The 25,859-nt window shown below is 45.8% G+C and overlaps 1 long non-coding RNA gene and 1 pseudogene across 1 annotated transcript in view; one reads left to right on the plus strand and one right to left on the minus strand.

Annotated features, from left to right (window-relative positions):
- The first annotated feature begins 1,156 nt into the window (after positions 1–1,156).
- Positions 1,157–25,859, plus strand: part of LOC125442385 — a 66,841-nt gene continuing 42,138 nt past the window's right edge. The window contains exon 1 of the long non-coding RNA XR_007245990.1: positions 1,157–1,301. This is a non-coding gene — a long non-coding RNA (uncharacterized LOC125442385). The remainder of the gene's footprint in view (positions 1,302–25,859) is intronic.
- Positions 7,958–8,110, minus strand: LOC125443174 (annotated as a pseudogene).

A 25,859-nucleotide genomic window follows, 5' to 3' on the forward strand; every position in this document is an offset into this window, starting at 1 on the left:
TCCCACCTCTGGCTCTGATCCATAGGGCTCTTTTGATGTTTAATGATGGCCTTGGCTTGTATGCCCTGTTGCTGGATCTCCAGAGGAGCTGGTTGACCTATTCATTAGACCGGGTGCTGAACTAGTTGCATCACTGATCTGAGCCAGCAGGTCTCTTTTTACGTTCTTAGGACCCATCATGGGCCATGGTTTTGCAAGGCTGGGATGATCCCTCCTGGTGATTAGTTGGCAGGATGAATGTTCTAGACTGGCCAGGCCTTAGAAAAATACTAAGGGGAGTCCTCCCTGACCGAGCCAACTGGAGCAGTACGAAGTGCTCATAGACATTCACAGCTAGGGTTCTCAGCTCTGGGTTAGGAAGGACCTGAAGATTCTGGGGGTGGAGCCTGAGAAGGGTGAAGTTTGGGGAGGGGAGGGACTTCAGTGGGGTATATTGAAATAGTCCATGTTCCAAAGCAGCCATTTTCTATGAAAATTGATCTCTGTCGCCTGGAGATCAATGGTAATAGTAGGATATCTCCAACCCCCTCATTGAGACTAGTAGCCCAAGTCACAGCCTTCGATTTGGCCTATTTGTTTTTTTTCCGAAGAAGAAAAACGTTGCGTTAAAACTGGCTCTGAAACCAGACTGCCTTATTCCAATTTAGAGACAAGACCAGCAATTTCGAATGACAAGGAAGGTCAGAGCCCTGATTAGGTGTTGCTGTTTTCCTCAACGCATTTTTTAATATTTTGGGAACAAATATGAAAAAAAAAACACCCTGGTATAATCTTGCAATTAGTCTGGCAGTGGAAACAGGATTCTTTTGGTATTTGCTAATGTGCATTTTGCCCCCACCCCCTGCTGAGAAGTGATAATGTGAGTGTTATGATTAAATTACGTTAATGTGCAAATATGTACTGATTTAATCTAAAGAGCACTTTACGGCTTCCTCTGTAAAGCTGTATAAACACCAGTAATCTGTACCGCAGCGGGCCTTGTTAGTCATCGGCCCCGTTTAAATCTATCAAGCTGGGAGGCTGAACTTGCTCTGACATCTCTGCTTTCAAAGTAAAGCATTCACCCTCGGGAATAAGGAAAAAAAAACCTCGGTTATTAACACTTAACGCAGACTGAACGTTCCGTTTTGCGGGAGACATCGGATTCGTGGAATCTCCCCCTCCAAATCAACGTTCGCTTGCTCACAGGATAAACTTGTCCACCCCGCGATCCCCTCCGGAGCAGATGAAATCATGAAAGATGACCCTAATTATCCCGGGATGCTTTAAAGTCAGAGCCGTTCGAGATGGGAACTTGGGAGGTAAAAATAGACTCTTTTTTATTTGTTTTCATACATTCTCCTTCTGAGACTTTTCGGTTTGCCTGTTTTATTACTGGTATTTCCCAGTTGTTCTTTCTCAGATCTCTGTGCGTCATTGATGTGCAACGGATGCAAAACTAATATTAAAACGCTTCATGAATGTGATAGGAAACATTCAGTATGAGAAACAGAAATGATGGGATTTTTTTAAAAAATTGTTCTTTATATCAAAGGAAAAAATACTTATGGCTTTTCAAAGTAAGGGAATGCCAGGTCCCAGAGGGGAAGGATTAGTAACCTACTGGGTGTAGTAGGAGAAGAGTTTTGGGCCTGCAATGATGGGTTGAAGTGTGGAATGATGACTCCTGTGATTGATATCAGAGCCGTACACCTGCAATCCCAAACTTGAGAGTAGATTGAAATATCTTAGGTGGATTCCGCATGGGCCAAAATGGTGTGAAATGGTCTAAATGGCATAAAAGGGTTTACACTGTTTTCACACCACTGTTTTTGGCCCATGCGGAATCCGCCTTAGGCTGATTTCAGTCACAAAGGGCTGCCAATCTAGGACCTGCCATCTCAGTACCAGAACGTTTCTGCTACACCCAGGGGCTGTCATTCTACTCTGGGACCTGGTCTATTCAGTCTGTGTTGATAAAGAGGAAGAGTTTGGATTTAAACCCCACCTTTCTCTCCTGTAAGGAAACTCAAAGGGGCTTACAAGTTCCTTTTCCCTCCTCTCCCCACAACAGACACCTGGTGAGGTAGGTGGGGCTGAGAGAGTTCTGAGAGAACTGTGACTAGCCCAAGGTCACCCAGCAGGAATGTAGGAGTGCAGAAACACATCTGCTTCACCAGACAAGCGGGGGAAGGGTTTGGGGTGGTGCCCAGAGGTGTTGCCCCCCGGTGCCATTCCCCCCCATACACCTCTGCCACCATGAGATGGATTGACTCAATAAAGGAAGCCACGGACCTCAGTTTGCAAGCCTGAAGGAGACTGTTAATGAGATAACATTTTGGAGGCCATTTATTCATAAGTCAGAAGTGACTTGATTGCAAATAATGAATGTGAGCAGGTTCTCTGTCTTGTCCGCTGCCCTTCCCCTAGCTGTAAAATCTGGCTGTACCAGATTAGGGAGCAGGTTTACTCGTGACTTTTCACAAAGCCAAGACGTTTCACACAGCCAAACATAACTGAACTGCCTTCCAACCATTATTAATTGGTGGTTTAATATTTACACTGCTTGCCCTGTTTTCAGCAATCACAATTTGGGCTGCCATAAGATCATATTCCTTTTTCGTTTCTAAACGAAAATTCAGCAAACTCAACTCTTTTTTGCAAACCAACTTTAGAGTCTGGGATATAAAGACGAAAGAGTTGGTTTGCTGAATTTTCGTTTAGAAACGAAAAAGGAATATGATTGAGAAAAAGCTCCTAAGTTGAGAAAAAGCTCCTAAGCCAATGTTCTTCTGCAGAATCTCTCTCGCTCTCCAGGATCTGGCATTTCTGTGTCTCAGAGTTGGATAAAACACTCAGTGAAACAGCTGTATGACAGCATGATTTTCTCTGAAGGGGAAAGAAGATCATGGATCTCTCCTCTCCAGGATAAACCAGCTGTCAGAATTCAGTGATGGCTTGCCAAGATCTGCTCCTCAGAGACTCTGTTGACTGTCATTGCTGATAGATTCAGGGCTACCTAAAGAGCTGTGTTGAGGAAATAAGGGGTGGGGGATAAATGGTTAGCCTTTTTCTGAAGGAGGAGAATAAGAGAATCCAAATCCAATGGGTAGCTCTGTCGTGCGTAGCCCTCCCTCCCCTCCTTTGCATTCCACCCTTCCTTCCCCTCCCTCCCCTTCCCTTGCATGCCCCCTCCCCTCTGCTAGGGTGGGTGGGCCATGTCCAGATGCCAGGCCCCCTCCCTCCCCTTCCCTTGCAAGCCACCCCTCCCCCTCCCCTTCCCTCCGTTAGGGTGAAACGTCAGGAGAAAATGCTACTGGAACATGGTCATACAAACCGGAAAAACACAACATCCTAGTGATTCTAGCCATGATAGCCTGTCTGGGGATCAGTTTGCCAGGAGGCCCTGACAGTCTCTGGGTTCTGTACAAACACCATGGTAACCAATACACAAAACATCCATCATACCCACTCTGAGTTTGCTGCCTGGAGAGGGACATCCTTGGGAGTTAGAAATAAAAATGTTGGGAAGGTGGCTATGTCGGTCTGCAGTGGAAGAGCATGATTTGAGTCCTGTAGCATCAGAGGCCCGTTCCGCATGGGCCAATTAAACCGAGATAACACTGGTAAAAAGCCTGGGGGGAAACTTCGCATGGATCCTGATCCTAATGCAGGTCTGCTTCTCAATGCAGATGCGATTCTTGAAAACCCCTTCCCTGGCTCCAATCTGCGGAGCCATGCAGGGAAAACGGGCCACATCAAGGTCCGGGGGGGATCGTGGATTGCAGGGGAAATGGCCCGAAGCTGCAATTCGCAGGCAGGTGGGGGTGGGGGGGGCGGGGGAAAGCCGGCAGGGAAGAACAAAAACGCTGCGACTTTGTGCAAAGGCACGCATGCCGGCCAAAACACTGACTGTCCATAGGACATCCAGCTGTGTGAAGCGGTCAGGGTGATGGTGCGTTCAAGTAACTCGCCTTTCCCCTGCTTTTATTGGCCCATGCGGAAAGGGCCTTAAAGATGGAACACGATTTGTAGGGTATAAGCTTTCAAGAGTTGAAGATCCATGCACCGTACATCTGATATAAAGAGCCTTGACTCTCAAACTCTTATACACTCCACATCTCGCTGCTCTCTGTGGCGCTACTTATCTTACATTGAGAAACGAGCGCATTTTGCACGGAGCATCAATTCCACTCCTCCATTGCTTCCTCTGGCCACTTGGGGATGTGACTGGGGACCCTGAGGTGGCTCTTTTCAAGCCCTCCTGCGAACAGAAAGACTTTGGAAGAGAAATCAGGATGGCCATGGAACCGGTTAGCAGTCAGGGGCAGGGGTCTCCAGGGAATTGGCTTGAAATGTAGTTCACCACCAAGATTTGTAGTGGCTGTGGGCAGAGGGCAGCGGTGGGGTTCAAATAATTAAACAACCGGTTCCGGCGGTGGGATTCACATAATTTAACAACTGGTTGTTTACAAGCATCTTTTAAACAACCGGTTCTGCCGAAGTGGTGCGAACCGGCTGAATCCCACCACAGGCAGAGGGGCTTTAAATGGGTCCTCAGAGAAACAGATGGAGAGTCACTGGTGGTTTGGCAGAGACACAAGGATCTCCCTCTCAGAGAAGGGGCAGTGTTGTGTGTCTCTTTGTCACAGAATTGTGCACTGACACAGAGCTGGAAACCCAGGTGATGTAGAGCAGGACTATTACTGACCCATGGAGTGATGTCAAGTCATGACATTTCCTGGGCAGACTAGATGCACCCCTGGTCTGATGCAGCAGAACTTCTATCTTTATGTCTGAATTTTTCAAATGCAATTTCATTTAACGATGACAGTAACAACACGGATGATAGCAATAGTGAAGACAAGATACAAAAGCAAAAGGAATGAAAATGGGCATATTTATCCAGTGCCAGCAATCAAAGGGAAATCTGAGAGGTTCTCTAATATTCGCTTAAAGAAAACAAAGGACGCTTGAGACACATGCATCATATGGAACCTTTATCCATGAGATTGCTGTGGAAAAGATGCTCCATGATAACCTGCACTTTGCTTTCATGTCATGTGTGAAAGGAGGAGGAGGAGGAGGAGGAGGAGGAGGAGAGATGAGAGTAGTAGTAGTAGTAGTAGTAGTAGTAGTAGTAGTAGTAGGAGGAGGAGGAGGAGGAGGAGGAGGAGTTTGGATTTGTGTCCTGCCTTTCTCTCCTGTAAGGAGACTCAAGGTGGCTTACAAGCTCCTTTCCCTTCCTCTCCCCACAACAGACACCTGGTGAGGTAGGTGGGGGTGAGAGACTTCAGAGAGAGAACTGTGACTGGCCCAAGGCCACCCAGCAGAAATGTAGGAGTGCGGAAACACATCTGGTTCACCAGGCAAGCCTCTGCCACTCAGGTGGAGGAGTGGGGGATCAACCCCGGTTCTCCAGATTAGAATCCACCTGCTCTTAACTAGTACACCACGCTGACTCCCTGTCTTCCCTGTGCTTACCGTACTCTGCAGATAGACTGCAACGCATTTCTCAGTGATCAGTTGAACAGTGGGAACAGTGATAGGAGTCACCGATGGGGGAAAAAGAGGAGTCCCACACCCATCTGCTTTAATGGAATAATTTGGAACGTTTTCTAGGGGAGAAAAACTCTCGAATGTTGAAAGAATAGGGAGGTAATTGGAAAGGAGACAAATTAAGATATGTTTCCCCCATGAGGCCTTTTTCAAATAGCTCTGAGGTGCGCATTTAATAATGCCATGGAATCCCCAGTCTGTGCAGACATTCTTGTCACTTTAAGTTAGCCTGGAATCCTTAATGTTGTGATTCAGAAATATAGAACTTCTTTCTTTTATTGCTGAAAAGAGAGAGAGAGAGAGTTTGGATTTATATCTCCCCTTTCTCTCCTGCAGGAGACTCAAAGGGGCTGACAATCTCCTTGCCCTTCCCTCCCTCACAACAAACACCCTGTGAGGTAGGTGGGGCTGAGAGAGCTCCGAGAAGCTGTGACTAGCCCAAGGTCACCCAGCTGGCGTGTGTGGGAGTGCACAGGCTAACCTGAATTCCCCAGATAAGCCTCCACAGCTCAGGCGGCAGAGCTGGGAATCAAACCCGGTTCCTCCAGATTAGATACACGAGCTCTTAACCTCCTACGCCACTGCTGCAGGGTGGTGGGAGAGCAGGGTGGTGGGAGAGCAGAGGAATGCCAGAAGAGATGTGGAGCTATTTGCCCCACAGCCCAATTCTGTTGAGTTAATCCAGCTCCGCCCTCAACCTGTGCGCCATTGTGTCCTTATTTTGAGAAGAGGAAGAGTTTGGATTGATACTCTGCTTTTTTTCAACCACAAGGAGTCTCAAAGCAGTGCACAGTTCCTTCCCTTCCTCTACCCACAACAGATACCTTGTGAGGTAGGTGGAGATGAGAGAACTCTGACTAGCCCAAGCAGGCTTCATATGTAGGAGCTGGGAAACAAATCCCGTTCACCAGATAAGAGTTTGCTGCTCTTGTGGAGGAGTGGGGAATCAAACCTGGTTCTCCTCAGTAGAGCGTCTCCAGTTATCAAGTAGCAGAAGATGAGGAAACTTCCACTTAAGAACCTCGAGAGATGGTATCTGTCTGAGAGCCGATGGACTGATTTCGTTTAAGGCGGCTTCATCTGACCTACATTTGGGGAGGGCAACCAAACATGGCCCTACAACCCTTCTCCAAGAAGGGATGAAATGCACCTGCCTCCTCTGGAGCCCAGGCAGTTGACTTATGGGGCCAGCAGAAGATTCCACCCACCTTGCGTGGATCGAAGGACACCTTGGCTTTGCTCTGGCAGGGTGGCAGCAGCAATGGCAGTGACTCAGGGACCCCATTCTGGCCTTACACCCGGGGTCCCTCAACCACCGCAATCAACCCTGTTGCAAGAGTGACACGTGCAAAATAGAGAATCCTTGCGGTGTGAATGTTGCCCTGGGCTTTCTGCATGCAAATAACACACTCGGCCACTAAGCCTTCAAATCTATCTTTCACGCAATATGAACTTGTGCTATCTAAAAATCAAAAGTGATCCAAATGCCTTGAGCATACGGAGACCAAACGGCACCAAGCCATCTGTGCGTTCGCTTGGCGTTCCCCAGCACCCAGAAGCTCCCGTGTCTAAGAATGGGTCTCCCCACCACTGATAAACAAAGAAAGGGGTTAATCAAATCTTCTTTTATCTTGCCCTTTGTGTAATTAAAACCACAACAAATGGCACTGTTGAAGTTCTCAATCTAATTGTGCTTAATGAAACATTAAGGACAATTAAAGGCGTTACCGTGGCAGCGTTCCTCATACCCGCTAGGGTTATTATGGTCTGACAAAGTATTCTTATTGGCTCGCTTGGCAGGGGTTGGTTAATTGCATTAGAAACTGATAGCTGCTTTGCATTGGATACTTAAGTTTCCATCTCGTTATTCCCCTTCACTCCACACGCAGGATCAGTAGTTAAGACAAAGAGCCAAGGAACCAGATGCCTTTCCGTAAGGCCAAGGTTGGGACTCAAAGGCTGGCTGGCGTAAGCTCACTTAACTTGTGAATCCAATTAGACAGATCCTAGGAATGAACGCACCCTCACCTGGATAACCCAGGCTAGCCAGATCTGGTTGGATTTCAGAAGCTAAGCAGGGTTGGCCCTGGTATGTACTTGGATGGGAGACCACCAAGGGATACCAGACTCCCTATAAAAAGACAAGCAGTGGCAAACCAGCTCTGTCTCTTGACTTGGAAACCCTACTGGGTCACCATAAGCGGTGGTGGCGGTGACTCGAATCTTCACATCTTCAAGATAATCCAGAAGACAGCTTTTCTGGAGATGGCAACCCCAAAACTCCTGAACAAATAGTACATTTTTCCCCACTGTGCCTTTCTGGTCTTGAAGCAGGGGCAGAACAGTCTGTCATTTTCTAGCTGTGCTGGACATCTCTGTCAGTGAAAATGGAGAAAACTCGTACCAACAGGCTACAATAATGATTTCAAAAAATTAGTACCACAAATTATGCAGTCGAGTTTCCCGCATTTGGGGAAATCGCAGGGGTCAGCACACCCGCAGTGCAATGGATGAGCCTCACCCTGGGAAAACCTCCTTCATGATCAAAGTGTCTCCCCTGCTAGGTAAGTAGGGAGAAACCAGTCTGCAATGAGAGCGTTTGCATGCTCGACTCGAGAGAAAGGGGGCATCACGATTGTGATGCTCCAGCGTGGTGTAGTGGTTAAGAGCAGGTGGATTCCAATATGGAGAACTGAGTTTGATTCCCCACTCCTCCACCTGAGTGGCAGAGGCTTATCTGGTGAACCAGATGTGTTTCCGCACTCCTACATTCCTGCTGGGTGACCTTGGGCTAGTCACAGTTCTCTCGGAACTCTCTCAGCTCCACCTACCTCATCAGGTGTCTATTGTGGGAGAGGAAGGAAAGGAGCTTGTAAGCCACCTTGAGTCTCCTCACAGGAGAGAAAGTGGGGTATAAATTCAAACTCTTCTTAATTAATTCTTGGCTGCATTATGTTAAAAATCTTTCGGGATGAAGGGGAACACTCTCCTCGTGAGGCCTTTGACCTCTTTTTTTTCAGCTTTGGGGCTGGTGGTGACTCACAGCCAACCCTCTCCTAAGCACACTGCCGATGTTGTGACAAATAGTTTTTATGGCATCCAGTCAGTTCTCCCATCTCTGACAGAGTGGCTGTCGTTTAAATCTTTGTAACAGATGTCGCCATTAGATGGCTTCCCCAGAGACGGTGGGGAGAAAATGAGAGTGATAAATGAGTGGACTGGGCCTCGGGAGTTTTCTGCCTAATTTTTCAGATCTTAAGAAAATGGTTGCCACTTGAACGTCCCCATTCATCACCAAGTAAATGTGGAGAGGAAGTTTAAAATTGTTTTTAAAAAACGCAACTTGTTTATCCCTCCTCTTTAAACCAAAAGGTTATCCATCGCCATCAGCCAGAGGTTTGTTCTGGCATGTGGCAGAACTGGGTGAGAGGCTCATTCCGCACATGCAGAATAATGCACTTTCAAACTGCTTTCAGTGCTCTTTGAAGCTGTGCTGAATAGCAAAATCCACTTGCAAACAGTTGTGAAAATGGTTTGAAAACGCATTATTTTGCGTGTGCGGAAGGGGCCGAAATGTTATTTAAAAGGGCCTGTAGCATACCGTAACAGTTACTGTGGTTGGGTAGAATTAAGGAGACCCGGGTTTTCAAACTCCACCCAGCCATAAATCTCACTGGGTGCTTTTGGGTCAGCCTAACCAACCCCCCAGGACCAGCGTGGTGTAGTGGTTAAGAGCAGGCGGATTCTAATCTGGAGAAACGGGTTTGATTCCCCAGTCCTCCACCTGAGTGGCGGAGGCTTATCTGGTGAACCAAGCGTGTTTCCCCACTTCTCCACATGAAGCCTGCTGGGTGACCTTGGGCTAGTCACATTTCTCTCAGAACTCTCTCAGCCCGACCTCCCTCACAAGGTGTCTGTTGTGGGGAGAGGAAGGGAAAGGAGCTTGTAGGCCATCTTGAGTCTCCTTACAGGAGATAAAGGTGGGATATAAACCCAAACTCTCTTCTTCTTTGGTAAGGATAAAACAGGGACGGGAGAACTATGTAGGGTGCTCAACGGGACAGAGTATACTGCAATACTGTCCATCCTCCAAAGCAGCCATTTTGCCCTGGGAAACTGACACTTGTAGCCTGGAGACCAGCTGTAATTCTGGAAGATATCCTGTAATTCTAGAAAATCTCCAGATTTTATTCTTTTAAAAAATTCAATCACACAAGTCCCCATCTGGTGTAGTCCAGCAAGAGCAAGAACCAGGCCTCAGAATCAGCCGTTTTTGTTTCCTTCTCGCATTTGTTCCGAAACCAATTAGTATATACTATTTAGTGGTTTCTTAACCCATGTTTATTATGCCTCACACTGTGATCTGGGCCTGGAGGTTTTGTTTTTATCCATCCGGGAAGAGGCGAAACCAGCCATAAAGCCACCGCTGCTAAAATTGTTGAGCAGGTTTGATTTAATTTGATCCAAACCAGGCCTATTAAAGAAGTGATGTTGACTCCTCTGTCAGACTTGCCCGAACTAACATCCCTTCTCCCCGGAGTATTTTTATTACTCGGCTCAGTGGCCCTTTGGAAACGGTAGACAAGACACACGCTCGCTGCGAGGGCAACCTCTTTTTGTGGCGACTGTGCCAATTATCTCCTTTCCAACTGGGCCGGGCATCTTGCAGGGAGGGAAAGGGAGAGAGCAGTGCCTGATCCGTTTATCAAAGTAAGACGGAGCAGAGGCTTCGCGGAGATTTTAATAATTCAGCACTCTCGGTCAGGAGGAAACTGCGTAATGAGCCTTTGGCGCGTCAGGCAGCGACACAGCTGAATTCATGGCAAAAGTGGGCCACGCGATCTTTTTGTGCATGACAAAGGAATATATTTTGAAAGGGATTCGGAGCAATCGTATGGCAGCCAGCTTCCAGTTGAGAAATCCACCAACGGGGTGCCAACGGGGTAGGTTGCTCAAGGGCTAACAATCCAAGCAAGCACCTGTATGGCTAATGGTACCGTGACACCAGGATCTCTAATATTCAACAAACACTTAAACAATTAGAGATAAGCTTTTATACTGTGTTCAACTTAACATTTAAATTCATGTCTGTATGCTGTTTTAAATTTATATTATGCTGTTTATATTTATGGCATTTACAGTATTTATTGATTGTTTTTATTGTAAGCTGCCTCGAGTCGTAGAGATATAATCATTGTAATAAATAAATAATAAATAAATGCGAGGTTTGTATCACATGTTCAGCTGTATGTGTGTTTACTGTAACATGGACACTATATTACTCAACATACAAACAACAATCAAGGATGGTAGCTCTATACCTGACAACCATTTTAAAGTGCTAACTTATTCCCATTTTATTACTTTTAACTGTGTTTTTTTAAAATATACTATACCAGTAAACTAAACCAAATTGGTTCATTATTATTTGGCACAGAATCAAATCTTTAAAAATCAAATCTTTAAATATCAAATATGATACATAAAACAAATGTAGAACTTCTTATAAAAGATAGGTATCTTCTCCAATCTGATACACACTGTCTAATATTTAGGCATGGTAGGATACCTATTGCTGTATTATTTTGCTTTTAACTTGCTAAATAGATCTACCGGTATTTATATTGCAATTTTATATTAGACTGTATTTTTACATTGATGTGTAGGGGTATTTACTGTCATTTGCTCTGGCTATTTCTTTAAAAAAAAATCTGAAGTGATCTGAATCCCTCGAAGTCAATCATCAAGTTATGTGGACTATTTTCTTGCTATTGAACTATATTTGAGACTGCAGAATGTGTTTGCGTAAATCTTGATTTATCTATGCCTATTAAAGGTTAATAAAAATAAAGAATCAAGGATACATTGTACACAGACTGTACATGTAGCTTGTGAACAGGGCTAAAATCAGCAGGAAAAGGGTTAAGCACACTCCCTCCCTGTCCTTTTCTGCTCACAGTTGCCATTTTTGAACCTATTTTCACCATTTTCCTAGAACATATGTGCATGTTTATAGAATACACCCCCTTTTATTCCCTTCTCCTCAACCCTACTACGTATCAGCCAGTACTAATCTTCCAAATTTCTCTAGTCCTGTGGAACTATTTTGTTTTAAAAATACATGTCCCACCAGGATTGGATATTCTTCAGCTAGAGCCAGTGGGATTCTCCTGTTAAAAACAGGGGGCGAAAATATTTACTTACTGGAAATGCTCCAGTCTGCTGTGGGGAATATAGAATTTCACTGTTCAGAAGTGGAAATCTATAGCAGTAGGAAGTGAAAAAAATGAAGAAGCAAATATAATACGCACCTCCCTTGCATTTTTCTTTCAGCCCTGAGGTCTCTTCCAGAGGCGTACCTAGGAAAAATGGAGCCCATAGACAAAAATCTGAATTTTCCACACACCCCACCCTACAGGCACTCAGGTCTACCACCCAGAGCCCAGGTCTACCTCCTGGAGCCCACGCCAGTGTCTAGTCTACTGCCTGGAGCTTGCGCCAGCGTCCAGGTCTATGTATGTCCAGGGACATGGGTTACTCCATGTCCCCATAGGTGGTACACCCCTGGTATTGTCCGCACATGCAGAATAATTCACTTTCAATCCACTTTCATAATTGTTTGCAAGTGGATTTTGCTGTTCCACACAGTAAAATCCAGTTTCAAAGTGCATTGAAAGTGGATTGAAAGTGCATTATTTTGCATGTGCGGAAGGGGCCTGAGATTCACTAGTCTTTTCACTCAGAGTTCCAGAAGCAAACACAGCACAGAAGAAACATGGCCAGCACCTACGATTGTCACTGCAGGGGCAGAAGTGCATCCGTCATCTATTATCGTCTAGGGAGGACCGAGACCTTCCATACAACTCTTTGTAATGGAGAGATCTCTCAGTGCCGTGTGCTCCATTTGGAAATTTCCAAACCACTTCTGGCAAATATCAGTCTTCCCGCCATCCTCTTTGTGTAGCTGATGAATGGATTCTGGAATGAAGACAGAGGCCTCCGGTAACAGCGGGGGCTGCTAAAGGCAAGCCAAATCAGCCCAATCAGAACTATTTACGAGCTTTGATTAACTGGAAGAGCCATCTTTTGCAGCCCGCAGTAAATCCTATCCAGAGATCCAGAAATGCAGATGCTAGTTTAGTTCAGTATCAAATGGCAAGGGAAGGAGGGGTCTATCTGCTGAAATTGCCACCCAGGTATCTGGAGCCCTGAATCATGGGCACATCCCAATCTCTGGTGCCACATTCCTCCCCATGGTACACATATTTATCCCTGTGCAGGAGCAGTGAGGTTAACTTGGCAGCTGAGACTGGAACACTAGCAGCCACTTAGGTAGCACAGAGTGGTACTAGGTCATCAGTGATTCGAAAAGTTTAATATTATCCACTCGAACTATACTTTGGGCAATTATACACAGTACAGATAATATGTCCTGGGACATCTTTAAAAAAGCCCCTCCTCATTTTTTGTTCGGACACCACGGAGAAAAAGGGTGGCAGAGGAGAACGAGGCTCCCCCCCGCCATTTCCTCCCGCTTGCGTTTAAAACTCTCGGGCCCCACATTTTGAGGTGCTGCAGCGATTCTCCACGCCTGCTGCTTTTTGCTCAAGGTCTTCCTGGGGTATTTGCTCTGCAGGTTCTGCTGCTGGGCACCTTTCGAGGCTGAAAAGTGCATGGTTGTACTCAGCTCGTCCTGCCCACTTTTCCCTTTTACAATTTTTTCAATGAGCTATCTTCAGAGCTTCACAGACACGATATGAAAATCAGCATGGACAAAAAGATGTTAGTATTCTGTTCCATAAAAAGATGTTAGTAGATTGTGTATTCCTCCTCCACAGAACATGCTGGACCTTCTTTGTTGTGGAATACTCCGCCAGGGTCCTAGTGCCTACCCCACCCTGATCCCCCATCTATTTGAAAGTTGGATGATAATCATTCAATGAACTCTAAATGCTCTTGTATCAAAGTACCATGTTCAATAATGCACAAAATAATGGTTTTGGCAAAGGCAAAGATGAATGATAATTCTCATATTCTCTCAGGACTGTATTCTAATACAGAAGCCTACAGTTTTCTTGACCATTGCCCCTCAACTGACCATCCTAACATCTTTATCTGAGACAGAGTATAGTAACCACTCTTTGAGATCTAAGGAAAGAGAAGGACCTTTGTATCCCTGAGATCCTTTAAGATCCCAGGTTTGGACTTGAGATCTTCTGCATGCAAAGTGCATGCTGTACCACTCATCTGTGCTACTTTTGTATGAATACTTTTGATATAAATTTATAGCTACATCCCTAGTATTTTTCCTTTGCTCTAGTAGTGTAGATGTGAGAAAAAATTACACACCGGTTGGGTTGGCGGATTTCTTTTTTAACATTTTTTTTCAATTTCATTTCCTCCTGGGATCTTCAATTTGCCTCAAATCTACAAGCTACCTGCAAACGAAATGTGGTGAAAACATACACACACATCAGCTGTCTGACCACCTGACTATTCACACCATTCTTTAAAAAGATACCTTTGAAGGTTATTCTCTGCCTGACTCATGGAAATCCTGTACCTCAATAATGATATTAGAAAGAATCGCTGAGATGGCATTATCTGCCAAAAAATTGCATTAGTGCATTAGCATGCAAGATCTTGTCAATTTATGAAACAGACACACACACACACACACACACACACACACACACACACACACACACACACACACACACACACACACACACACACACACACACACACACACACACTCACACACTGCCTTCATTGGTTATCTGCATCTCTTCCCTCATCCCGCTACAAACAGAGGTACCACCAGGGCTGTACCAAATGTTCCCTAATTTTAATTTTTTGCCTTGAAATAAGCACATTCAGTTAAACCACAGAGATGTCTTCCATATAGAAGTGGTTTTTCTTTCTTTAGATCACTGCCAACGCAGCTCTCAACAGTATTCTTTGAGTGTGGGGATTCCACACGTTGGGTAGCACTGCACACTTTTCTCTTGTGTGATGTGATGCTTCCATTAGTCACGTATCAACTTGACACCCACCCCCCACCCTTTTTTTGTGCACATATGTTGCGATATACTGGAATAGTCTCACTAGGAAACCACACAAAGGAATACTCCCTTTCCCCATTCAAGGAATACCCATTCATGTCATATCTGATTGGCCCATTGGTCTGAAAACCATGAAGTTAATGGTTAAGTCTTTTTTTGTGGTATATATTTAAAAATTTGGGTTTGTACAGTGGTGCCACTTCAGAGCGAGTGTCATCAACAACATCAGATGAACCCTCAGTGAGGCTTTCCCCACTGACAGAGTTGAACTGGTTTCTACCTAGGTTCGCCTCAGTGAATCCCCACTGCCACCAAGCTCAACATTGTTTTGTCTCAGTTCCCCCCCCCCCTCAGAACTGCAACATCCTTGTCGCAGTTATGAACTACACTTTTCTGCCGGAACAAGGTCGATACCGCTTTGAAGCTTTGAAGTGGGGAAGCATCGAAACGACACCTCATTCGTTCAACCAATCACAAGCCGCTTTTGTGGCATGTGCAGAACGGGAGAGCTGTGGCGGGCAGAAAGCGCACGTAACTGTAAATAGTAAACTGTAAAAAAAAGAAGAACACTCCCATTTCCCGCTATAACACAAGCGCCAGTCGTGATCGAGGAGCGAAACAGGCACCAAAATGAACCCGTCCACTTAGCTCGGTTCTGGGGGCCAACTCAGTTGCTGTGGGGACAGCCTGGAATAGCCCTCCACTGAAGGGAACCGAGTCGACCTTAGCTCCCTTCTGTAGTGGGGAAAGCCCCAGTGTGGGCAAAGAAGAAGAAAAATGGTTCTGGGAAGAACAGCGTGAAAGGAAAGACCATCATGAGTACTAAACATTATAAAAACCAGGAAGGGCTTTTTAATGAAAGCAAATGCCACAAGAAGTACAAATGTTTCAGGATGGAGTGTATATTGTGGTTAAGGGCATGTGAGCTAAGAAGCAGATTCCCTTGAGTGGAGCTCAGAAAAACCCTTCAGCCGAATTTGTGTCTTCAGAACAAGAAAATAAAGGGTTTTTGTGCCTGGCACGCCTCCAGCTGAATTCAGCTTGAGACCAATCCTGAGCCTAAACATTTTTACTCAGATTTTTCATAACAGACCCTTCACCCCTCCAGGGCCATGAGACTCCATCAGGCAAAGGCCGCCAGGTAAGGACCTGCTCATGATAACCAAGTAATAATTATTCATTCTACACTCCTCGTCAAGATGTTTCACATCCTGCACAAATGTCAGGTTATATGTATCTCCCCTGCTCTTTGGAAATCTAGCACAGGGATAGTTGGGACAATTGATTTGGTCCTGTGTAGAAGGAGAAGAGGGAGTAAGACAGGGACATCCTTGCCCAGATGAGCCAATCAGAGGCGTATCTAGGGAAAAATCTGAGTTTACCCTGCCCCCCAAATTTTAGTAACAGGTTCCCATGGTGGTGGGATTCAAACTATGGCGCAGCGCCAATGGGGCTGGGTGGGACACGACGGGGGCATGGCGGGGCATTCCGGGGGACGGGGCATTCCTGGGCGGGGCTGTGGCAAGGACGCAGCCACTGCGCCAGTCCTTGGGCGGGAAACGAATGCACGCAGGCGCAGGCTGCCACGCATGCCGGTGCACCTCCTGCTAGACTGCTTCAAGTTCTGCGCGCTACTGCTGAGAGGAGGGGCGTAACTAAGGCAAAAATCACGTGGCAAAATCACCAATTAGTAACCCCCTCTCGGCACACACAAATAATTAGTAACCTACTCTCGGGAACCTGTGAGAACCTGCTGGATCCCACCTCTGCCCCCACCCCTTACATACGGGCCAGTCTCTTGAAATCCTTCCCGAACATCAAGCTGGGGTCCTAGAAGCATATTGGGATGTTTACTTCTGGGATGGTGCTGGGACCTCACCTACTCCTTGCCCAAGGCCTGCTTTTTCATCTAGTGAGGAGGGGGCTGAGACTTGGTCTGTGCCAATAGGTGACAAATGGGAGGGGATTGCAACGCAAAGCTGCCTGCTGGCTTGGTTTCTCATGCCTCTGTCACGATCCTATGCAGATTGGTCTCTCATGCCTCTGACAGATCCTGTACTTGTGCTATCGTCATGCTTGCCCTGTAAAATGGGCTACAGAGCGGGGCAGGGGAGTATCCTGGCGTTCAGAAAAAGCTGCCAGATACAAATGGTTTGCTTGGGATTTTGGTGGGGCCTAGACTATGTTTCTTTGCACGGAGCAATTTTCTCCCCCTTGGTCTCGGCTGCTTTATTGTATTTCTATTGAACTGTTTGTGAACGTTGTGAGCCCCTGCGCAGGGGAAACGAATAAATACCATGTCCGGAATCCTGAGGATTGCTAATACAGTCTCCATCACTGATGGTTCTACGAGTTAGGTTGCAATCCTACACTCCCCGCCCCACAAACATCTTTTAAAAAATGCTAACCACATTGTCAATACTTCTGTATAATTCTGCAAAAGAATGTCAGCACCAACAGGTTAAAGAGAAAACCTTGTGTGTAAACAACCCCCTCCTTCCCCGTAACCCCCTCTTGTTTGTTTCTTCCTGCCTTGCAAATACTGTTGTTATCTCAGCCCGGATTCTCCACCCCCCCGCTTCCCTTCTGTACGGCTTTTGATTCCCCCCTCCTCTCTTTCATCACTGTTGCTTGTAAATCTTTCCCCTGGTAGAGATTAGAGTAGGAATGAGTGATAGACGCTGTCAGTAACAGGAGCTAATTTTACCCCTGATAACAGTGCTGTGATTTATACAGGCTTCACGCCGGCTGATACAGATGTACATCTAGAGGCCCTTCTTCCTGCTCACACAGAGGCTGGAGATGCATCTCGTCGGAGAAAATGGGATTTTAGTTATTGATGGAGGCGGGAACTAATGAGCATTAAACTGCTGCTAGGGAAACAATGTACTGTTTCGTAGCTCCCCCTTCCCCAAGCAGCAGGAGGTTCCGGGGGCATCCTTCTAGGGGGGTCACCCCCCTTCTGAGGAGGGGCTACTGGAGACTCACTGGTGTTTTTGCAACAGGGGTTTCAAAATGTAAACATCCAGCAGTGACGGGAAGGCAGGAATTCTGAGAAATGATGCTAATCTTCAGCGCAGTGTCCCTAAAGCAGGGGTCTTCAAACTATGGCCCTCCAGATGTTCTTGGACTACAATTCCCATCAAACCCTGCCATCATGGCCAAGTGGTAGGGCTCATGGGAATTGTAGTCTATGAACATCTGGAGGGCCATAGTTTGAAGACCCCTGCCCTAAAGCAATAGCCTTCCCTGGACAGACACCTTCATCCTTGGACCGAGGCAGTCTTGAAGGCAACGGCATATCTAAAGGGGGCAGAAGACCCAGGTGCCACTTGCCTGGGTCACATGGAGGACATTTTGGCCACCTGTCCCTCCCTCTTGTGCCCAGCCCCTGGTTGAACTTCCCCCACTGTGCCCGCCATTAAAAATACAACAGACATTTCCTCAGAACAAGTGGCACCGAGGTTGGCAACACATTGTAGGTGGAGACAAAGCCAGGAACTGTCACTTCCCCCTCTGCCCCTTACCTGAACTTCTATGTGCAGAGAGCCAGTGTGGTGTAGCAGTTAAGAGCAGGTGCACTCTAATCTGGAGAACTGGGTTTGATTCCCTGCTCTGCCACTTGAGCTGTGGAGGCTTATCTGAGGAACCAGATTAGCTTGTACACTCCAACACATGCCAGCTGGGTGACCTTGGGCGAGTCGCAGTTCTTCGGAGCTCTCTCAGCCCCATTCACCTCACAGGGTGTTTGTTGTGGGGGGAGGGAAAAGCCCCTTTGAGTCTCCTTACAGGAGAGAAAGGGGGGATATAAATCCAACTCTTCTTCTTCTTCTTCTTCTTCTTCTTCTTCTTCTTCTTCTTCTTCTTCTTCTTCTTCTTCTTCTTCTTCTTCTTCTTCTTCTTCTTCTTCTTCTTCTTCTTCTTCTTCTTCTTCTTCTTCTTCTTCTATGTGTACCAAACTCTTTGTTTTCATGGGAGACTTTCCTTCTGCTATTTACCACACAAATGCACTTGGCCTGTGCTCCGGCTCTCGCTTCCTACCACAATATTTGGACACCTGTTGTTGGCAATTGAATGAATCCATAAAGGGCCGCTTGCTTCAGTGCTATCTGCTTTCTGCTCCAGGCACAGCAGGAACCGGACCCCCTTTCTGGAGGTATTTCAGGTATGGCGAGACTTCTCGGAACTGTTATTAGTTAGCAAGGCTGGGGGGGCGTAATTGCGTTGAGATAGAGCACAGCTGCTCCAGCTCTCTTTCATTACAGGCTCTGTGCAGCTGACTTCCTTTGATTGTGGATGATTTTCTCAATTACTGCCGGGGAAGAATAGGGCTTGAGTCGACTATATGCCAGCAGCCGGGCCCAAGCTTTCTGGTGCTCCCTGAACACTCTGCACAATGGACCTGGGAAGATGAACAGATATAAAATATCACCCACCCTTCCCTGGCCTCTACCAAAGCCAGGACTTTTACTGCCCTGGCCCCCGTCTGGTGGAACGCTCTCCCTCCAGCACTCAGGGCCCTGTGGGACCTTGGACAGTTCTGCAGGGCCTGTAAAATGGAGTTGTTTCACCAGATCTTTTTTTTTGGGGGGGGGGGGGGCTGGTCGCTGATTGCCTCCCCCGCCATCCCTGTCACACCACCATAACTGGTTATAACTAGAAGAAGAAGAAGAGTTTGGATTTAAATCCCCCCTTTCTCTCCTGCAGGAGACTCAAAGGGGCTTACAATCTCCTTGCCCTTCCCCCCTCACAACAAACACCCTGTGAGGTAGGTGGGGCTGAGAGAGCTCCGAGAAGCTGTGACTAGCCCAAGGTCACCCAGCTGGTGTGTGTGGGAGTGTACAGGCTAATCTGAATCCCCCAGATAAGCCTCCACAGCTCAGGCGGCAGAGCTGGGAATCAAACCCGGTTCCTCCAGATTAGATACACGAGCTCTTAACCTCCTACGCCACCGCTGCTCCTATATTGCATCCAGTCCCTTCCCAGGGGATAGGAAGTTCTTGAATTGCCATCTGACATTAGGTCTTTTTGTTTTGTTCTGATGTCGTATTTGATTATTTCGGTTTTAATTATTTTATTGTAACTATGTTTTCATGTATTGGCGAAGGCTTTCACGGCTGGATTCAACTGGTTGCTGTGAGCTTTCCAGGCTGTGTGGCCGTGGTCCGGTAGATCTTGTTCCTAATGTTTTGCTTGCATCTGTAACTGGCATCTGCAGAGGTGTATTGCAGACAGAAGTCTGTTACGTGTAATGAGAATTGGAATGTATACTTGGCCAACCTTTCTTTTCCTTGCCAATAGCAAAATAGTATACATTTCCCATCGGAACTATAACTTAATTTTGATCTCAGTTGGCAGGATCTCAGGCTAATTAGAACCAAGAGCCTGTTTCCCTCCCTTCTTCTGTTTCCTTAATGTACACAACCTGTATTCATCGGAAGCTAAATCCCTTCTTGCACTTTGCCTGCCATTAAGTTCTCTTTGCCGGGCAGCCTTCCTTGGGCAAGTAATTAAATAGGACCCCAGTTCTTTTAATTACCATTTGCTCCTCAGTACATGATCATGTACAAAGGTGACATGAAGGGCATAGAAATACCCACTGGGGTGAACTACAAATCCCTCGGCCACAAATTGCATGAAGATGCAAAAGAGCATGACTTACAGCGTATACAATGATGGGAGCTGTCCAAGGAGAATTGCTTCAGGAGAGCAGGAAATGTCCTGGTGGCAGCAACGGTTGTTATACTGAATGGCTTCATAATACAGAGCTTTGAGGGGTGTCTCAGGGTTGGCTCATTTTTACAAGTTGTTTCACTATTGGTATTTATGGTTTTTTAATGATGATTGATGTTGCATTTGTTCTTGCTTTGGGAGCTGCCTTGATCAGGTATCTTGTGAGGCACCGTGTAAGTGTTCTAAACAAATGACCTCCAGAAGGTAGCAGGACACACTATCATAAAGGAGAAGAGGAAGATTTTGGATTTATATCCCTCCTTTCTCTCCTGTAGGAGACTCAAAGGGGCTTACAATCTCCTTTCCCTCCCCCCCCCCACAACAAACACCCTGTGTGTTGGGTGGGGCTGAGAGAGCTCTGAAGAACTGTGACTTGGCCAAGGTCACCCAGCTGGCATGCGTTGGAGTTCCCAAGCTAATCTAATTCACCAGATAAGCCTCCACAGCTCATGTGGCAGAGTGGGGAATCAAACCAGATTAGGGTGTACCTGCTCTTAACCACTACACCACACTGGTTCTCTGGTAGAACACATCAAGCTGCTTTGAATTGAATCCAACCCTTGGTCCCTCAAGTTAATTATTGTCTACTTATGGCTGGCAGCAGCTCTCCAAAGTCTCAAGTGGAAGTCTTGCATATCACCTGCTAATCGCCCAGGCTGTGATGATAAGATGGTTCCAAAATTATAGTAATCATTGTATATCTACTGCCAACACCTGATAGTACAGATTTAAATTGGCCCTAGTCCCATCTGACTTCATATATGGATGGCTTGTCTTTGGCCCTGAAGACCGCCAATATTGTCCTGGCAGGAGACTAAGGCCAGAATGGGTAGCAATGAAATAGGAATCCGTAACGCTGCAAATGAAGACCTCGACTTCTCACCTCGGCATTCCTCCTTACCCAGGAGTTCCAAAGATAAGCTAATCAATATGGCAGGTATTAATCTATTTAAACCATGTGTACATTTCAACATGATTGTGTTAAATGGTCTGCATAGATTTAATAATTCTGATGAGCATTCCACCCCTCTTTCAGAGGGGTTGCTCTGCACTTGATTATATTTTGGCACCAGCTGAGTATGCAAACTGTGTTAAGGATTTCCGTTTAGAATCTAATTTTTAAGTGATTGTCTTTCTCTGTCAATTCACTTCAGTCCTCTAGAATCTAATATACCACGTTGGATGAATAGTGCTGATTTGAGCATGCAGCTCCCCATCTCTGGGGAGGCTGCAGTGGCCTGCGGCTGACCCCCTCCATCGGGGCAAGTGCTCCAGGGAGGGAAAATTCACCAGCACAGCCACCCACCACTCCCAGGGGCTGATTTGCCCGCTCTGGAAGGGGCACAGGGCCTTCTAAGTGGTAGTCCTCCATTTATGTGATGCCTTCCTCATGGGTGATTGCCTAAGTTTGAGCTTGTCTAGCTCTAACTCCTACTGTACTCCCAAACCTTTGGCACTTTGTATGCATATGTATGAGTTCAGGATGTTTTTTTTAATTTCTTGTCACTGCTGCTTTAACTTGAAGAGTCCCTCTTTTAGTGTTATCTGTCCCTTCACACCTGTGATTCTTCAGATTTATGCCATTTTCAGTTTCTCTGTACCAATTTCCACCCCTTTAGAAATGTTCTACATTATATGTCAATAAATGGTTGCATATGTATCATACAAGTAAGTGACATGCATTGTACATATAAAAAACCTGTAAAGTGCACATAAAAACAGTATGCTATACACGTACAATAGAAACAAATCTACAAAACCAACAGGGAAAAGTATAGAACCAAAATTGTTAACTTGAAGTAAAAACCAATGTGAAAGGAAAAGGGGGAACATTTTGCATATCCTGTGTAGGTGTGTGTGTGTACGTGTACATATTTATTTATTTTATTAGAAGTATTTAAACCCCATCTTCCTATAGCCATATTCAAGGCAGCTTACACAATTCAATAAAATACAGTATACAATAGCAATAAAACAAAAAACAACGAAACCGAATAAAATAAAATACACTAAAATCATACCATACTATATAAACGGTGACTAAAATTCACCTGTAAAACCTAAAACATTATTTGCTGAGCATGGTGTAGTGGTTAAGAGCAGGTGGATTCTAATCTGGAGAACCAGGTTTGATTCCCCACTCCTCCACCTGAGTGACAGAGGCTTATCTGGTGGACCAGATATGTTTCCACACTCCTACATTCCTGCTGGGTTACCTTGGGCTAGTCACAGTTTTTCGGAACTCTCTCAGCCCCATCTACCTCACAAGGTGTCTGTTGTGGGAAGAGAAAGGGGAAGGAGCTTGTAAGATACCTTGAGTCTCCTTACAGGAGAGAAAGGTGGGGTATAAATCCAAATGCCTCCTCCTCCTCCTCCTCCTCCTCCTTCTCCTCCTCCTCCTCCTCCTCCCTTCTTCTTCTTCTTCTTCTTCTTCTTCTTCTTCTTCTTCTTCTTCTTCTTCTTCTTCTTCTTCTTCTTCTTCTTCTTCTTCTTCTTCTTCTTCTTCTTCTTCTTCTTCTTCTTCTTCTTCTTCTTCTTTCTAGATGTTAAAAGCTCCTCTAAATAAAAAATGTCTTTACCTAACGACAGAAGGAGAGCAAGGAAGGAGCATACCTGACTTCCACAGGAAGAGCGCTCCAAAGTCTGGGTGCTACCACCAAGAAGGCTCTCTCCCGGGTCCTTACCAGATGTATAGATGGGATGGAGACATAGCCTTCCAGGGATAATCTTAGCAACTGGGCAGATTTATATAGAAATAGGTGGTCCTTCAGGTAAACTGCCCCAATGCCGTGCGTTTGTAACCTCAGACTGTGGGTTCTATGGGGCAGTACTTGGAATGAGTTGCAACAACAATTTTTAAACCACAAAATGGTTTACTTTTCTTTACAATTTACACTTTTAAAACATCAACATTTAACGTTACAATTCAAGATCCTGTTCAGGTTGCATTTCAAGTCCTTCTATTTACAGTCTACTGATATTGCCAAGTCCAAATTCTTCTTTGCAAGTTGGCTGGCTCCTGAAGACTCCAAGGGCTTGATGAACAGGTTGCAACATGATGAAGGTCTCCAGGAGAACTCTCACCCATTACAACCACAAAAGAAAACCCTTAACAAGGTGTTAAGGGCTTATAGAAATCAAGGTCCGAGTCTGGTAGCCTTGTCTTCTGCAAAGAGCTCTTTCAGCCTTTCTGCTGCTCTGAGTCTCCACCCCCTTACTGGGTCAACCCATTCTGGGCCAATCCATTCTGGGCATGGGGGTTACACGTATATTTTTCCTCTGTGTGATTAGCTTGAACCATGAATTGTGCTTGCAATTTAATGGACGAGGATTGTTGCTGATGCTGCTGATTTGTTTATTCCTGATTTTATACTTGGAAACTATTCTGGAAATTGCCTCAGAAGCTCTGCCTCAGAATGGTGCAATATCCGTCTTCTGCATAAACGAGTCCATAAATAAATATAACCAGCGGGCACAGGGAAATCCCAGAACAGCACTGACTGACTGACTGACTGACTGGGGAAATCGGATCGCAGGAGGCGATATTAGCTGGGTTGACTTACAGGGTAGAGGCCTGCCCATTCTATAAGCTGATTGAAAATATATGCATTTCTTTTTGCGGGTACGTGCCTTTAATTTTAATCCAGGAAAAATGCCGCCGCGCCTCTAGTACGGAAAGCTTGGGAAATGACGGTGTATCTAATATTCAGATTTCCCCGTAGGCCAGAATCAGAGGTCAGTGAAATAAAAGAAGGCCTGTTACCTCTCATGTCACTCGCTCCAGGCAGCATCTAAGTGAAAGGAGTTGATATCCCAGATGCTTACATCTAATATAAAGTGATAGGGGAGGCTCTGTTGTCAACATGCCGGCTCGATTCAATCAAACACTGGGGAAGTAGCAAACAGGGTCAGACTCCATAAGCGGAAGAAGTGCGTAGTGCCCTTCTTGGTGGGCTGTACCACTTTAGACTCCCTCCCCCTCTCTCTGTGTGTTGACAGGGGAAGGATTTATGTCTGATTGCTTACCTTTGGGGAAAATATCACTGCAGACAGAAAGCTAGCAGGTTTACCTGTTTGGCTAGTTTTCTAAGGGCAAGTAACTGTAACCTCAGTTTATGGGTTCAGTGGGGCAGAACTTGGATGGAGTTTTGCAGCAACTAAAATTTTAAACAAGATTGTTTACTTTTCCTTAACATATAACGCTCATCAAGTATTAACATTTAACATAACAATTCAAGGTCCTGTTTAAGTTTCATTTCACGTCCCTCTAATTACAATAATGCCAAGCCCATTTCTTCCTGCAAGTGGGTGGCTCCAGAGGCTTGATGTACTGGATTTGAGATAATGAAGGTCCCCAAAAGAACTCTCACCAATTACTCACAAAAAGCCATTTGCTGAAGTTCCCCCCCCCCCCCAGACGTTTGCTCTGCAGGCTGCTCTGCTTGGTGCCTTTTCAGCTCAAAAAGTACATGGTTGTTCTCAGGCCATCCTTCCGATTCTGGCAATATATAGTTTCCCCCTTTTTAAAATTTCGATGAGCTGTCTTCAAAGACACGCAGACACGATTTCAGAATCCATGCTGATTTTCATATCGTGCCTGTATGTCTTCGAAGATAGCTCATTGAAAATAAAAAAGGGAAAACTATATATTGCCGCAGGACCAGCTGAGTACAACTAAGTATTTTTTCAGTTGAAAAGGCACCCAGCAGCGGAGCCTGCAGAGCGAACATGCCAGGGAAACCTTCAGCAAATGGCTGGAGGCGTGAAGAATCCCTGCAAAACCATAAAATGTGGGGTATGGACAGTAGAGGAAACTGATGAGAGAACTTTAACAATTGGGCAGGAAAAAATAAGACATCTCCTCAACTTCTGAGCTTCACACAGAAAGCAGGGGTCGACTTGGAGACAACTTCAGGGGAAATGTCCATATTCTAGCAACTTCAAAAAAAAAGATACCTTGAGCTAAAATAAGCCATCCTGAGGATAAAAAAGATATCTGGAATTCCTCCCCAAAATTCCTCCCCCCCCATCCTAAGGATGTCTTTTTTGTGCTGTGCAGAAAGAGCCATCATTTGTACAACAGTTCAGAGGGCAAAACCTGAAAGTTCTCTCGTATATTGGCCTCATCCTGGGTTGACCTACCTTCTGAATTTCATCCTGCCCCATAGCTTCTTTGGGTCATGTTGCCCTTTTTTTGAGGGGGCAGGTCTCTTTGGGACAATTACTAGGGCCAAGGTCTTGGATGCTGTTGCTACTCCCCTCACAATTCAGAGCCGTCTCTTATTCTCCCTTCATGCCTTTGTGAAGGCCAAGACGACATTGCTCCAAGCCACGCTTTCTCAACGCTTCCACTTGGCACAACTATGGCAGTTTCTTTTGCTGCATACATAATCGGGGCGGTGGAGGGGGGGAGAGAGTCTCATAAAACTGCATTACAGATGGCGTGGTTACTTTCTGCTTGTTTACTAACTGGCTCGTGTGCTTCTGGAATGGATGATTCATCCAGAGAAGGGGATGCTGAAT

The sequence above is a fragment of the Sphaerodactylus townsendi genome, linkage group LG13 (genome assembly GCF_021028975.2).
Source record: "Sphaerodactylus townsendi isolate TG3544 linkage group LG13, MPM_Stown_v2.3, whole genome shotgun sequence".
NCBI lineage: Eukaryota > Metazoa > Chordata > Lepidosauria > Squamata > Sphaerodactylidae > Sphaerodactylus > Sphaerodactylus townsendi.